Raw genomic sequence first — 14053 nt, 5'->3', positions numbered from 1 at the left:
TAATGTCACAAATTTAGCAGCTGCTAGCTCATATAGATTTATCTTATTCCTACTGAGTTTCAATGTGTAAGAATGTATTTCACCTATACTTTCCTGGAAATCAAGTTGTTATTTTATACTTATGAAAAATACTGAGTACAGAATATGTTGCGTTTTCAGAAGGAAAAATTAATTGCACTCTTCATTTTATTGGCTAAAGTTGCAAGAATTGGAGTTAACTGCTGCCATATCTAACAGTCTTATTGTGTTAGAAATACTTGAGAGGCTTACAAGAAATGATTACATATGTAGTTACTGGTTTCTTATGTTTTGCTGAAGGAATGTAGCAGAGTCCTATTAGTTTTCAAGGACTTAAACGTTTTTTCAAAAGAAGCAAAATATAACATATTCCAGGCTATTTTGCCACAAGATCAAATAACTTCAGCTTTACTGGGCAAGGTTCCCACTAAGCTGGGCACACACGCACATGCACATGAATCCACTTCCCTCCACATAGCTCTCTTCCTTCTCTTCACAGTGACCACAATGATTGCCATGGAAGCCAATGCGCAGGGGGAATGGAGAGAGACATGCACATGCAGGGGTAAAGCCATGCGTGAGAGAGGCGGAGCCCCACCCAGTGAGGCTGAAAATTAGAGGGTGTGTTACTACTGGGTATTTACATAAGAGGAAAGCAATATGGTGCTATTTTAAATTTATTTATTTATTGCATTTATACCCCGCCTATCTAGTCATTTCGACCAGTCTAGGTGGCTTACAACATAAAGCATAACAAGTTCAAGAAAAATTTATAACAATTAATTAATTAAATGATTCTGCAAGATGGGAAAACTATAAAATAAATCAAATAAAGAGGGAAAAAAGGGAAAGAGGTCAGGAATTAAATGGAAGGGAAGGCCTGCCTATACATCCATGTTTTAGTTGGTTCTTAAAAGTACTTAAAAGTAAATGTAAACAAAATAGTAATTTATACTCAATTTTTTTTTAATTGTGTAATTTGTAAACATAGTGGACATATGAACTTTCACTACTGGTTGCCCTACCATAGTCTACACATTCATAGTTTGGATTGTACAAAATTGTACATATGCACTGGGGGAAATTATGTACAAAAATGTGTGTGTTAGGGAAAACTGAACAGAAAAATTCTTATATTGAGGGAAATGTGTATGAAAATGAATATGCATTTGTGGGTAGATTAGTTGTATAACTAACAGGGACTAACAGATTTTATCTGTCTCTCATATAGGTAATATGATTAGTTAGACTTTGAAATATACTGAACATTTTTCTTATTCTTAATAAGTAACTTGCTTCCTTACAGAACAAATTATATCTAACACATAATGCTTGTTTCTTTCCCAAATGTGTTGCACTTCCCCACCACCTAAAAAGAGTAAAGCAGGACATTGCAAGACCTAGCATCGTATCTCCTATTGTTTGGCTTCGTGCACAATGTAGTGATTTTTTTGAGGGGTGTTATGGTGTCAGTAATAGAAAGAGAAAAACCAGAGATCTGTTCAAAAAAATTGGAGACATTAAAGGAACATTTTGTGCAAAGATGTACATGATAAAGGACAAAAATGGTAGGGACCTCACAGAAGCAGAAGACATCAAGAAGACATGGCACGAATACACAATTATACCAGAAAGATCTGGATGTCCCGGACAACCCAGATAGTGTGGTTGCTGCCCCTGAGCCAGACATCCTGGAGAGTGAAGTCAAGTGGGCCTTAGAAAGCTTGGCTAACAACAAGGCCAGTGGAGGTGATGATATTCAAGTCGAACTATTTAAAATCTTAAAAGATGACGCTGTTAAGGTGCTACACTCAATATGCCAGCAAGTTTGGAAAATTCAGCAGTGGCCAGAGGACTGGAAAAGATCAGTCTACATCCCAATCCCAAAGAAGGGCAGTGCCAAAGAATGCTCCAACATTTGCACTCATTTCACATGCTAGCAAGGTTATGCTCAAAATCCTACAAGGTAGGCTTCAGCAGTATGTGGACTCCCAGAAGTACAAGCTGGATTTTGAAGGGACAGACGAACTAGAGACCAAATTGCTAACATGCACTGGATTATGGAGAAAGCCAGAGAGTTCCAGAAAATCATATATTTCTGCTTCATTGACTATGCAAAAGCCTTTGACTGTGTCGACCACAACAAATTATGGCAAGTTCTTAAAGAAATGAGAGTGCCTGATCACCTTATCTATCTCCTGAGAAATCTGTATGTAGGACAGGAAGCAACAGAACTGGATATGGAACAACTGATTGGTTAAAAACTGAGAAAGGAATACGACAAGGCTGTATATTGTCTCCCTGCTTATTTAACTTATATGCAGAATACATCATGCGAAAGGCAAGATTGGATGAATCTGAAACCGGAATTAAGATTGCTGGAAGAAATATCAAAAAAAACCCACACAGGCCGGATACCACTCTGATGGCAGAAAGTGAGGAGGAATTAAAGAACCTCATAATGAGAGTAAAAGAGGAGAGCGCAAACAATGGTCTGAAGCTCAACATCAAAAAAACTAAGATCATGGCCACTGATCCCATCACCTCCTGGCAAATAGAAGGGAAAGATATGGAGGCAGTGACAAATGTTACTTTCTTGGGCTCCATAATCACTGCAGTTGGTGACAGCAGCCACGAAATTAAAAGACACCTGCTTCTTGGGAGAAAAGTGATGACAAACCAAGACAGCATCTTAAAAAGCAGAGACATCACCTTGCCGACAAAGGTCCGCATAGTTAAAGCTATGGTTTTTCCAGTAGCGATGTATGAAAGTGAGAGCTGGACCATAAAGAAGGCTGATTGCCGAACAATTGATGCTTGAGGAGACTCTTGAGAGTCCCCTGGATTGCAAAGAGAACAAATCTATCCATTTTGAAAGAAATCAACCCTGAGTGCTCACAGGAAGGACAGATCCTGAAGCTGAGGCTCCAATACTTTGGCCATCACATGAGAAGACTCTCTGGAAAAGACCCTGATGTTGGAAAAGTGTGAAGGCAAGAGGAGAAGGGGATGACAGAGGACAAGATGGTTGGACAGTATCACGGAAGCTACCAACATGAATTTGACCAAACTCCAGGAGGCAGTGGAAGACAGGAGGGCCCGGTGTGCTCTGGTGTGCTCTGGTCCATGGGGTCACTAAGAGTCGGACACGACTTAATGACTAAACAACAAACGGTGTCAACAAAACAAAGTAGGCTTTAAATAAACTGTTAATGTATACAGTACTTGAAAACAGGCAATTCTTATCTTATGGAAGCTGTTTTCTGGATTGTGTTTATAGTTTTTGTTGTTTAGTCATTAAGTTGTGTCCGATTCTTTGTGACCCCATGGACCAGAGCATGCCAGGCCCTCCTGTCTTCCACTGCCTCCCGGAGTTTATAGTTACTATGTTTCAAAACAGTAATGAACCTAACATCTTTTTGTACTTTAAAATCTGCACTGCAAAGTAAATATGATGAATAAAAAGTAGAGGAGATGATGTTCTGATTACACAAAGTATAAAGTTTTGAACAAATCTTCTTTCGTTGTTGTTATAAGTTTTGGTGAATTACAGTTGTTTTATAAAATGATTTTAAATTGCATTCTCAGTAAATGAAGAAGAATTAATTTCACCCCACAAGCTGGGCCATAGAGGAGCAACACCAAGGAAGATGATTGAATGGCAGGGTTGCTACCGAACCCTCCTTTTTAAAAACATATCCTTGTTTTCAGAAATTCCTGGTATAGCCTTTCCATAATCTTCAGTCTTTAATCTTTTCACAGATATCTTGCTCCTGGAAATGTGTCACTGCTTGGCACTTTTCTGAGTGATGATTTCCCATGCTGTGACATTTTGAGCATTACCCACTCTCCTTAGAAAACACAATGTTGTAAATGTTGTCTGTCACACTGGCTAAATATATTTCATCACCTTTTACGTTGGGTGTATGTTGTCTGGGGAACTGGAAAGAAAATGCAGAAATCAGCAATCTCCTGGCTTTACATATTTATAAAAATCTTGGTATTTGAAGCTGTTGGGTTTGTTAGAAAAACCCAGTAATTGTAACAATAAAAGGAAGTTTGTTTGTTTGCATGAATAAGCTTAGAAGAATGCTAAAAGTGTTTCAAAATGTTTCAGGAAAATTGTTATGTGATTGGACTGCTTCTCCTCTGCCAGCTACGTTGTCTGATCAGGCTTGTTTTCAAGTATCCTTTTCAACATAGGCTAGTAATAATAACTGTGTTTAAAATCAGCATCTATCAAGTCAAGTACAGTAGTCCTATTCTACTAAGGCAATCTCACACCTAATTATTCTTGTTTGTACCGTGAGTTCCATGCCATGTATGGTATACAGTTTTTTACTGTTCGGAAGCTTCTTTCATTTAACTGTTCAGCACTGAGGTGATAGCTTCTATAGATTTTAACCCCACTCTTCATTGTGCAAATGTCAAGGGCCCAAGCTACCAAATAGTGATGATTTTTTGTACAAAGTGATGATTCAGCCTTCTTATATATAGTTTATCCTTTCTTTTCAAAGGCTATTTCCCTGAGAGTCACCACTTAGAGGGAAGAAAAGACGTGACATCAAGTGAAACCCCAAGAAACAAAACAGAACACACAAAAAAGAGACAAAACATGTGGTACCTTAAAGACTATTATATTTTAATGTAATGATGAATTAGTGAATTAGTTAATCTTTAAGGTGCCACATGTTTTTGTCTTTTTGTTTTGTTTCTTTGGATTTCACCTATGCTTGCACAGTCTAACAAGGCTACCTCTTCAAAAAAAAGTGAGTGGTTAAAGTTTAATAGTGGTTAGGGTGGAACAGTATCACATTTATTGACACACAGCTAACTAGCCCTGATTAGCTTCTGTGAGCTTAGAAGCCACAAGAACATTGGGGGGAATTCAGCTGATCCTGGACTCTTAGGGTTACATCCCTGTTTTCTCATCTCTTCTTTTGTGCATCCTTACTTCTTTTTATTTCAAAAAATTCAGCCGCTTGTTTGATGGCATTTCACTAGATGTTTCACTCTTCAGTAAGAGCTTTCCAGTTTATGTCGCAAATATCAAACTCCATTGGAGTTGTCTTCAGTGTATCCTTATATTGTTTCTTCTGTCCACTACACAGTCAAGTTATAGCATTTGAGATTGCAGTGGAAGTGCTAGTAGGAAAATGGGCCTTCCACTTAAAGAACAGAGAAGGAGAGAGGAAGCTCTGAGTTACCTGAGAAGGCAAGATTTGGGAACATTGCTCTACTCCCAAGTATTTCGTTGTTACTCTGGATCAAACCCTGAACTAAAAAAAAAGTCTAAACACCAAACAGAAAGTTGCCACCAGAAAAAAATATACTTAGAAAACTGGCTCGGTCAGACTGGGTGCATGCTTTGTCTGCAACAGAATATTTTAGTGCCCTATAGTATAATCAGCACATGCAAACAAGTGGATGTATTTTTACTGAATCATGCAGGATTATTACTGCCTGCTTCACACTTACCCCCCCAAAAAGATCTGTTATTTAGGTGGCATTGCTCCTCCAGTAATACATTGAGAGGTGCTAGAAAATAATGAATGAAATAAAGTGATACAGCGCCAACACCATCCACTTCATTGACACCAACCCCCTAGACCACTGGTTCTTAACCTTGGGTTACTCAGGAGTTTTGGACTGCAACTCCCAGAAGCCTTCACCACCAACTGTGCTGGCTGGGGTTTCTGGGAGTTGCAGTTCAAAAACATCTGAGTAACAAAGGTTAAGAACCACTGCCCTAGACAATGGCTACAATCAAAGGACAAGTTTTCTGCACACATTTGAAGCTCTAAATATTAAACCAGAAGAGGCTAGGCTAAATTTATGGAGAGCAAGAACAAACCAACTTGCAAAATGAATGAATGCAAAAGTGTGTCTCCCACTAGAACAAGATTCTGGCTGGACCATCTGGAAGTCAGTTAATAGACTTTGAAGTGAAATGGGAAGATCAAAGAATAATCAAGTAAAAATGGAGCTACTTTGATACAAGACACATTTTCTATAAACATGGAGACATTTAATCAATTCTGCTTTTATATGTATGTAGTTTATGCCCAACCATGTGTACTAAGGAAGATCTAGTAAATGGCTAATATAAAGCTATTAAAGTAGCCTGCTTCTAATAAAAATAGTCTAATCATTTTAACATTTAAATTTGTTCGAACTTTAGCTATATATCATATATATACATAATTTTAAATTGTGCAACACTGTCAAAGTAAGAAAGAAGGAAGGAAAGAAGGAAAGAAGGAAAGAAAGAAAAAAGAAAGAAAGATTTTTCTACAGTTGTTTTCAAAGCTGAAAAAATGTGATTTTTCTGAAAGAGGGGAAATATGTTTGGATTAAGCATGTGAGCTGGTTTCATATAGGTGTCATCAACTAAGACAGAGAAGGAATAAGTGTACCAAAACAAATAAAGGACAATTCAAATCTCTATTTATATTTGGGTTGATTTAAGTACTCCTACAAATCATGTTTCAGTATTTTGTGGATTTAAATGCTGAAAAAGGACAAAAATGGCACTAGTGAGCCACAGTTATAAAGTGTACTGAAAGTAGAAAATGCCAGAGCAGAGAGAGACTGACAGCTTAAGACCAAGTGTAGGCCGGATCTCTCCTGGAAACTCTAATGGCGGAGCCCATGGGAGGAGTTTGATTGTCTAAAATATATCCCTCATCTATCTGACTGAGTGGCCATTTTGTGTTTTGGCATTGGAAGGTAAGAGTGGTACATCACTTAACCCCTATTTTTAGATTAGAAGCATTTAAGGATTTTCTTCCTTTCTTATTTTATGTAGCTCAAGAATTCTTTATACATAACTGAATTCACAAATTACAACTGAAAGTATGAAAGTGAGATGCATGTCTTACTCTTGTGCAGACTTTGAGTGGGCTGGTCACAGAAGCACAAGAACCGTTTTTCTTGCCTCTACACCCAGCATTTTTTGCTTGTGCTTTTTAAATACCTGTAACTGGCTTTCTTGAAGTATCTTTTTAATTTTGTTCTTGGTGTGGGTACCTGTAGTCAGAATTGGGTAGTAGATAAATATATAGTACAGTATTTTGATACAGGCTATGCAGTGAATAGGTGCCCTTTTAAGCTGCCCCTTGGATACTTAATAAAAAATAAGAGGTAAAATATTTTAAATAAATAGAATAAATAAATTAGGCAAGCTAGGCTACTGACCAAGGACCCCCCACATGTTTTTTCTCCCATTCCTCCTATTCTCTCTACTGCTGTTTAGGTTATCTGGAAGTTGAGTCATGGCAACTGGACTTCTTTCTTCTTAAATTGAAATGTTTCACTACTACTTAAGGCGAATTGGTAGGAAATCCCTGATATATCTGCCACGTTGGTTTCACTTCTTCCCTGGTTGTTTGAGAGTGCTCCAGAATAATATTCTGTCTTCATTTACCTACTTGTTGCTTTGTAATGTTATGTAATGATGTCTTCCATAAAGTTTTTAAAAAAACCTTCTTGTGAGTGCCTGTGTATGTTCTACATTGAATGAGTAGCAAATGTGACACACTTTGATTTGAGTTAGTAGGAAACAAATGCACACACTTGAATAAGCCAGGCTGCTGACTGGAGGCACTCGGAAACATCTTCTAACATCCTCACCCCACTCCATACAAGTTGTTTGTCCTGTTTCTCTTCTTCCTTGTATTCCTACTGTTTGGGTGGGGCACTGTCTTGCTGATTTCAACAGAAGAAGAGGCTTCTGCTTGAATTAACCTGCAGCCTTTCTCTTTGTTTTAGCCAATGTCTCTCAGCAAGTGGGTCTTTTTTATTTCTAAAGTGAATGCCCTTGTATGTTACCGATAGGTAGTAAATTTGACACAACCTTATTTGGTCACCCTGATCAGATTTAAATTTGTTAAAATTGGGTTTTTGACAATTTTTTAAAAATGATTTAAAAATTTAGTATCAATTATGATTTAAATCAATTTGAATTTTAAATAATTGATATTTATCCACCTTGGTAGGCAGTGAGTGAGCACACATGGGCAAGCCGGGCTACTCCCCAAACCTGTTCCCCTCTCAATTGTTTTCTATTGAAACTACTTGGGTCTTTCCTAGGATTGATTTACCAAAAAAATATATATTTCTGCCTGAATAGGCCACACGTAGTTTGTATTGGGCCTGTGTCTGGGGAGCCCTGAAGAATCAAAACTATCACACAGAATCTTGCTGCTTTGTTTGTTTGCTGCCAGATATTTGGAATCTTCTGCTGTGGTCTTGTGCCATCTCTCCATGCCACAAAAACCAAGAGGTCTTTCATCCCATTACCTTTCTCTGGGCTTCAGCTCTTCTGTGTTGGAGTTTAGGAGATCAGAAGGCCCAGCTTGATAATTTTTTAGGCCTGTACACCCAGAACCCTGAAGATTAGAAACTTCACCCTAATCAAGGGTGTTTGGTGGGTAACAGAGGGGCAAACAGATCCCACCCCTGGCCATCAGCAAGCTTTTCTTTCTGTTGACCAGGCTGATGTGTCTCTTGACAGGAATGAGAATCTCTTAATATATCTATGGGAAGGCTTTTTCCTTATTTTTAAAAAAATATTGCTTTATTCTGTCCTTATTTTCACCTTAACTCACTCAAGATGCTGCCTCCAATACTTTTATTGGGGCAAATTAACAAAAATACATTGCTGAGCTTCACAGCCATTATTCTCCTTGGTATCCCAAGCAACGCCAGATATAGCATACAAATGGGCCAGTTGGCTCCTTTCCCCAGTTTCTTTGTTTGTTATGTGCCATGACATGAATCTCCGATCTCTTTTTGCAGACTTTTTTTTTTCTAAACTGGCATCCCAGTTCAGCTGGTATTGTTTATAGTTGGTTTCTGTTTATTTAAAATTTATTTATATATACATAAAACATGTATATACCACTTTTAATCAGTTGTTAGAAAGCAGTTTGCAAAAATTAAGTAAGGCAATAGCAAATACATGTGAAATATAACTTCTTTACTACTGTGCTAAAAATGGAATAGAAATTGCTGCACGGTTAAACTCAAACATGAAAAATAGATCTCAAGGAACTTGTTTTGAGAACTGCAGATACATCTACCTATTCCTCAATACTCCTTTTAGAATCACTAACAGTTTACAGGCACTCTAAGTGTCTTTTCTGGCTGAGAATTAACGGGGCTCTGAAAGTCCATCAGTGCTGTTCGTTAATCAGCAGGTTGACCAATTTAATGAACTGAAGTATTTCAGTGCCCACAGGAAGAAATTGTTTTGTACCAGGTTTCTTTGCTGGCAAATAGAGTAAGGTATAAAGTCCAGGAAACACATTTCATTTTGCTGTTGGGAAGCAAAGGAATAAATACCACAAAAACTTTCTGTGCCAGAATGTATTTTGTGCTGGTTTTAATTGCATTATCAGATCTGTTTGTGTAACTGACACCCCCCCTTCTTAAGTGCTTTCTCTTCTTATGTGGGATAATAAAATATTTTGAAGCCATTTGTTCTGAGCATAATAGAGAAATGTACCAATTGACTTTGCCCTTCATAAATAGCGTACCTTGAAGACAACTCAAACATATGTATTTGTTCTAGTTTCCATGAAATTACTTGAAATACCACTTTCTCTACTGTAGCTTTAAATGGAGCTACACTGTTGTTGGTCTGTTCTGTTTGCATAACAAGCAGTGCTAATACATAATGAATGCTCAATTCAAAAATGTAGCCAAAACTATCTGAAGTGAAAGTATGATTTACATCTGAGACTTTAGACAGACCAAGTGTAAATGAAAGACTAATGAGGAGATCAAGTCATTTAGAAGATACTGAATAATTTTACATCAAGGAGGTGCACAGCACAGAGTTCAGTTTACCTTTTATGGTGATAAATTCAGCAAGTAACCCAAATACATTCTAGCCTTCCACTTTTTCTTTCTTTTCCTCCTCTCAAGAATCCTTGCTTCTTTTCCAGGTTCCTAATTCCAGCCAATGTATGCAATGGGCATTTTGTACACAAGTTTGGATGTTTTGTATGGCTGAGTGGAGTAGGAACAATGACCAAAGAAAGAATTTTAAGACTGAATCTGAGTCATCCTTGCACTTTTCAATTCAAATGCTCATAGATGAATGTGACATGCAGTAGTGAGACATTGCCATGAGGAACTTCATCATTTTTGAATTATTTCTTCAGGACAGACTCTGCAAGAATCTAACTTAGCACTGAAGCATTATCTGTTTCCATTCCCCAATAAAATGCCCTTTTCTCCTCTGGCTGCCATGTTTAGGAAGTTTAACATGCACTCAGCAAAGTACGTAGTAGGAGGCAGTGATGTAGCATGTAATGGATTGGTAGTCAGAATGTTGGAAAAGAACAAGAGTGAATCAGCTTCAAATCCTAGCTCAGCCATGAAACTCACTGGATGTTCTGATGATAATCTTTCAGCCAAATTTATCTCACGTGATTATCATGGGGATTAAAATGATTAAAATGCACATCCTCTAGAGCTCCTTAGAGGAAAGGTGAGAAATAAATGGAGTAAACAGAGGCGCTTCTACCAGAAAGACTGATCATGGTGTTACATAATTCCTTTCTTTCATGTGATCCCTGGAATATTATTAATAAAATACAAAATGTAGAAATAACATTTTAAAATGAAAGCATTAATGTTAAATTCATTGTTTTCCCCATCAAATTGGAGGGGGGGAAACTCAAATTATTTAATGTTCAAAAAATTGCACTTAAAAGGAAAGTAAAACATTGTACCGTACAATTGCACTCATTTCGCACGCTAGCAAGGTTATGCTCAAAATCCTACAAGGTAGGCTTCAGCAGTATGTGGACCGAGAACTCCCAGAAGTACAAGCTGGATTCCGAAGAGGCAGAGGAACTCGAGACCAAATTGCTAACTTGCGCTGGATTATGGAGAAAGCCAGAGAGTTCCAGAAAAATATCTACTTCTGCTTCATTGACTATGCGAAAGCCTTTGACTGTGTGGACCACAGCAAACTATGGCAAGTTCTTAAAGAAATGGGAGTGCCTGACCACTTTATCTGTCTCCTGAGAAACCTATATGTGGGACAGGAAGCAACAGTTAGAACTGGTCATGGAACAACTGAGTGGTTCAAAATTGGGAAAGGAGTACGGCAAGGCTGTATATTGTCCCCCAGCTTATTTAACTTATATGCAGAATACATCATGCGGAAGGCTGGACTGGAAGAAACCCAAGCCGGAATTAAGATTGCCGGAAGAAATATCAACAACCTCCGATATGCAGATGATACCACTCTGATGGCAGAAAGTGAGGAGGAATTAAAGAACCTTGTAATGAGAGTGAAAGAGGAGAGTGAAAAAAACGGTCTGAAACTCAACATCAAAAAAACTAAGATCATGGCCACTGGTCCCATCACCTCCTGGGAAATAGAAGGGGAAGATATGGAGGCAGTGTCAAATTTTATCTTCCTGGGCTCCATGATCACTGCAGATGGAGACAGCAGCCCTGAAATTAAAAGGCGCCTTCTTCTTGGGAGGAAAGCGATGACAAATCTTGACAGCATCTTGAAAAGCAGAGACATCACCTTGCCAACAAAAGTCCGAATAGTCAAAGCTATGGTTTTTCCTGTCGTGATGTATGGAAGTGAGAGCTGGACCATAAAGAAAGCAGACCGCCGAAGAATTGATGCCTTTGAATTGTGGTGCTGGAGGAGGCTCTTGAGAATCCCCTGGACTGCAAGGAGAACAAACCTATCAGTTCTAAAGGAAATCAACCCTGAATGCTCACTTGAAGGACAGATCCTGAAGCTGAGGCTCCAGTACTTTGGCCATCTCATGAGAAGAAAAGAGTCCTTGGAAAAAACCTTGATGTTAGGAAGGTGTGATGGCAAGAGGAGAAGGGGACGACCGAGGATGAGATGGCTGGACAGTGTCTGCGAAGCAACCAACATGAACCTGACACAACTCCGGGAGGCAGTAGAAGACAGGAGGGCCTGGCGTGCTCTGGTCCATGGGGTCACGAAGAGTCGGACACGACTAAACGACTAAACACACACACACAAAACATTGCTAGCTAGCTTGATGGGTTAGAGCATTTGACTGCAGAGTCAATGGTGGAATTTCAATTCCCCACTCTGTGTTCCAGGAGAAAAGCCAGCCTTTATGGTCCCAGACCACACTAGAAGAATGAAGTGGTGAGCCACTTCAGAAGCTCCAGGAACCAGAACAAGTGAGGATAATGTCTGAAGTGGTATAACCTGATGGGAAGCAAGGCTGAAGATGAACTAACAGCCCTCTTGTTTGCTTTAAAGCAAACTTTCTCTCTTGTTAAAATACATGTGAAAGTTTGAAAATGGTAAAATATAATCTATTTTTTCTCTCTAGAGATAGTTTTGTTGAAATTACATGGCTGCATCTCTATGAATTGAGAGATAAACTCCAGAATTATGGATGTGTAATCCGCCCAGGAAAAATGCTAGATTGGACAAGGCAATTCCAAAGTTACAAAATGAGCCTTTTTGAAATTGACTGTTTTACAACTAATAATTTATTTTAAAAATTAATAATTTTATTTTGATGAATTAAATGTTTTTAGATTTCAGTATTAGCAACAATAAATTGTTTTCCCCATTTCTGTTTTTTAACACCAAATGAATTAATTTTTAGTCCTAACATTCCAAGCTCTTATAAAATAGTACTAACCTGTAAACTTTATACTAAATTTCTGCAGTGCTGTTTTTTCCTGTATATCCTGATTTCCCCTGATTTCCAGATAGGGTTTATTTTTTATTTATTTAAAATATTTTTACTTCACCTTTCTCCTCAAAAGGGCCCAAGGCCAAAACCCTGAATGATATAATATTTTTGGTTCTGCCTCTTAGGTAAGTTCTGTAGCAGCAGCTGCAAGGATATGATTGCATGTGGCCTGAAATGTGTCTTTGCTTAGTCCCGTACAGAGCTCCTTCATATGTTTTATGAAGGAAAGTGTGAGTTGGAAATGAGTGTCCCCAGATATACACTAGCAAACCTTAATTAAGCAGACCTCTCTTGGCAAGAGTATTTAGCGAAATATTTCTGCCTTTCACATCTTGTGTGTGTTTTGAGCAACTGTAGTTGATCACCAGTGTAACTTAACTGCTTCTGTGAAGCAGTTACCAGAAGGTGTGTGTGTGTAGCGGCGGCAGTGGAGAGCCCAAGACAGTGGCAGTGGTGGTGACAGCACCTACCCCAACACAAAAGTTTTGAATTTGGGCTAAACTCCATGTCATTTTAGTCCAACCCCCCAAAACCGATCCCTCTGCCTGTTTATTGCTACACTGGGAACAGGTTCTAAATTAAACATCCATTATATTTGGTTTTCCTATAGAGCAGAGGTTCCCAACCCCTGGTTCGTGACCTGGCAGCGGTCCGCGGCCTATCCAGGACCGGGCCGTGGACACAGATCTCCTATCTGTGTTGTATGCATGCGCGTTCCACCCCCGTGAGCATGCAATGTGCATATGCACGAGTGTCCCCTGTGAGGACAACATGTGCATGCACGTGAGCGAGCTCTGCTGCTCTGTAGGCGCACCACACCCCCAAATGGTGCTGTGATTGGAAAAAGGTTGGAGACCACTGCTATAGAGGAAAGAGCAGAATAAATACATAAAAATATATAACAAAAATAAATGAAGAAAATACAAACCTCTGACAATGAAGTACTATTTAGTATTTATAACAAATACTCTAATTTACAAAAATGTTATTAGTATAACTTATGGCCATCCTAATGATATTTATTTACCTGTTTCAGACATCCATGATATCTGTGATGTTGTTTAAAGTTAAAATTCTCAGTGAATGGTCCAGCATGCTGTACATAAATGTGGCATTAGTTCAAGACAAATGGTATAGTAGTACTTGAAACTAAGCTATTCTGGGCCAAGCCAATTCCTGGAAGATAAAGTATAATAAAAAGAATAATATGTATATTTTACAGACCTCCATAGCAATAGGTGGGGTGTAGGTGTAATAGACAAACATACAGTACAGAGGGATTTACTATTAATCCGTGATGCTCATAGTTC

The 14053-nt window shown here is 38.5% G+C and overlaps 1 protein-coding gene across 2 annotated transcripts in view; it reads left to right on the top strand.

Annotated features, from left to right (window-relative positions):
- Nucleotides 1–14053, top strand: part of CHRM3 (cholinergic receptor muscarinic 3) — a 295948-nt gene that overhangs the window by 68909 nt on the left and 212986 nt on the right. The window lies entirely within an intron of this gene.

This window comes from Pogona vitticeps, chromosome 1 (assembly GCF_051106095.1).
Source record: "Pogona vitticeps strain Pit_001003342236 chromosome 1, PviZW2.1, whole genome shotgun sequence".
Lineage (NCBI taxonomy): Eukaryota > Metazoa > Chordata > Lepidosauria > Squamata > Agamidae > Pogona > Pogona vitticeps.
The sequence above is the reverse complement of the archived record's forward strand: the minus strand, read 5'-3'. Positions and strand labels throughout refer to the sequence as shown.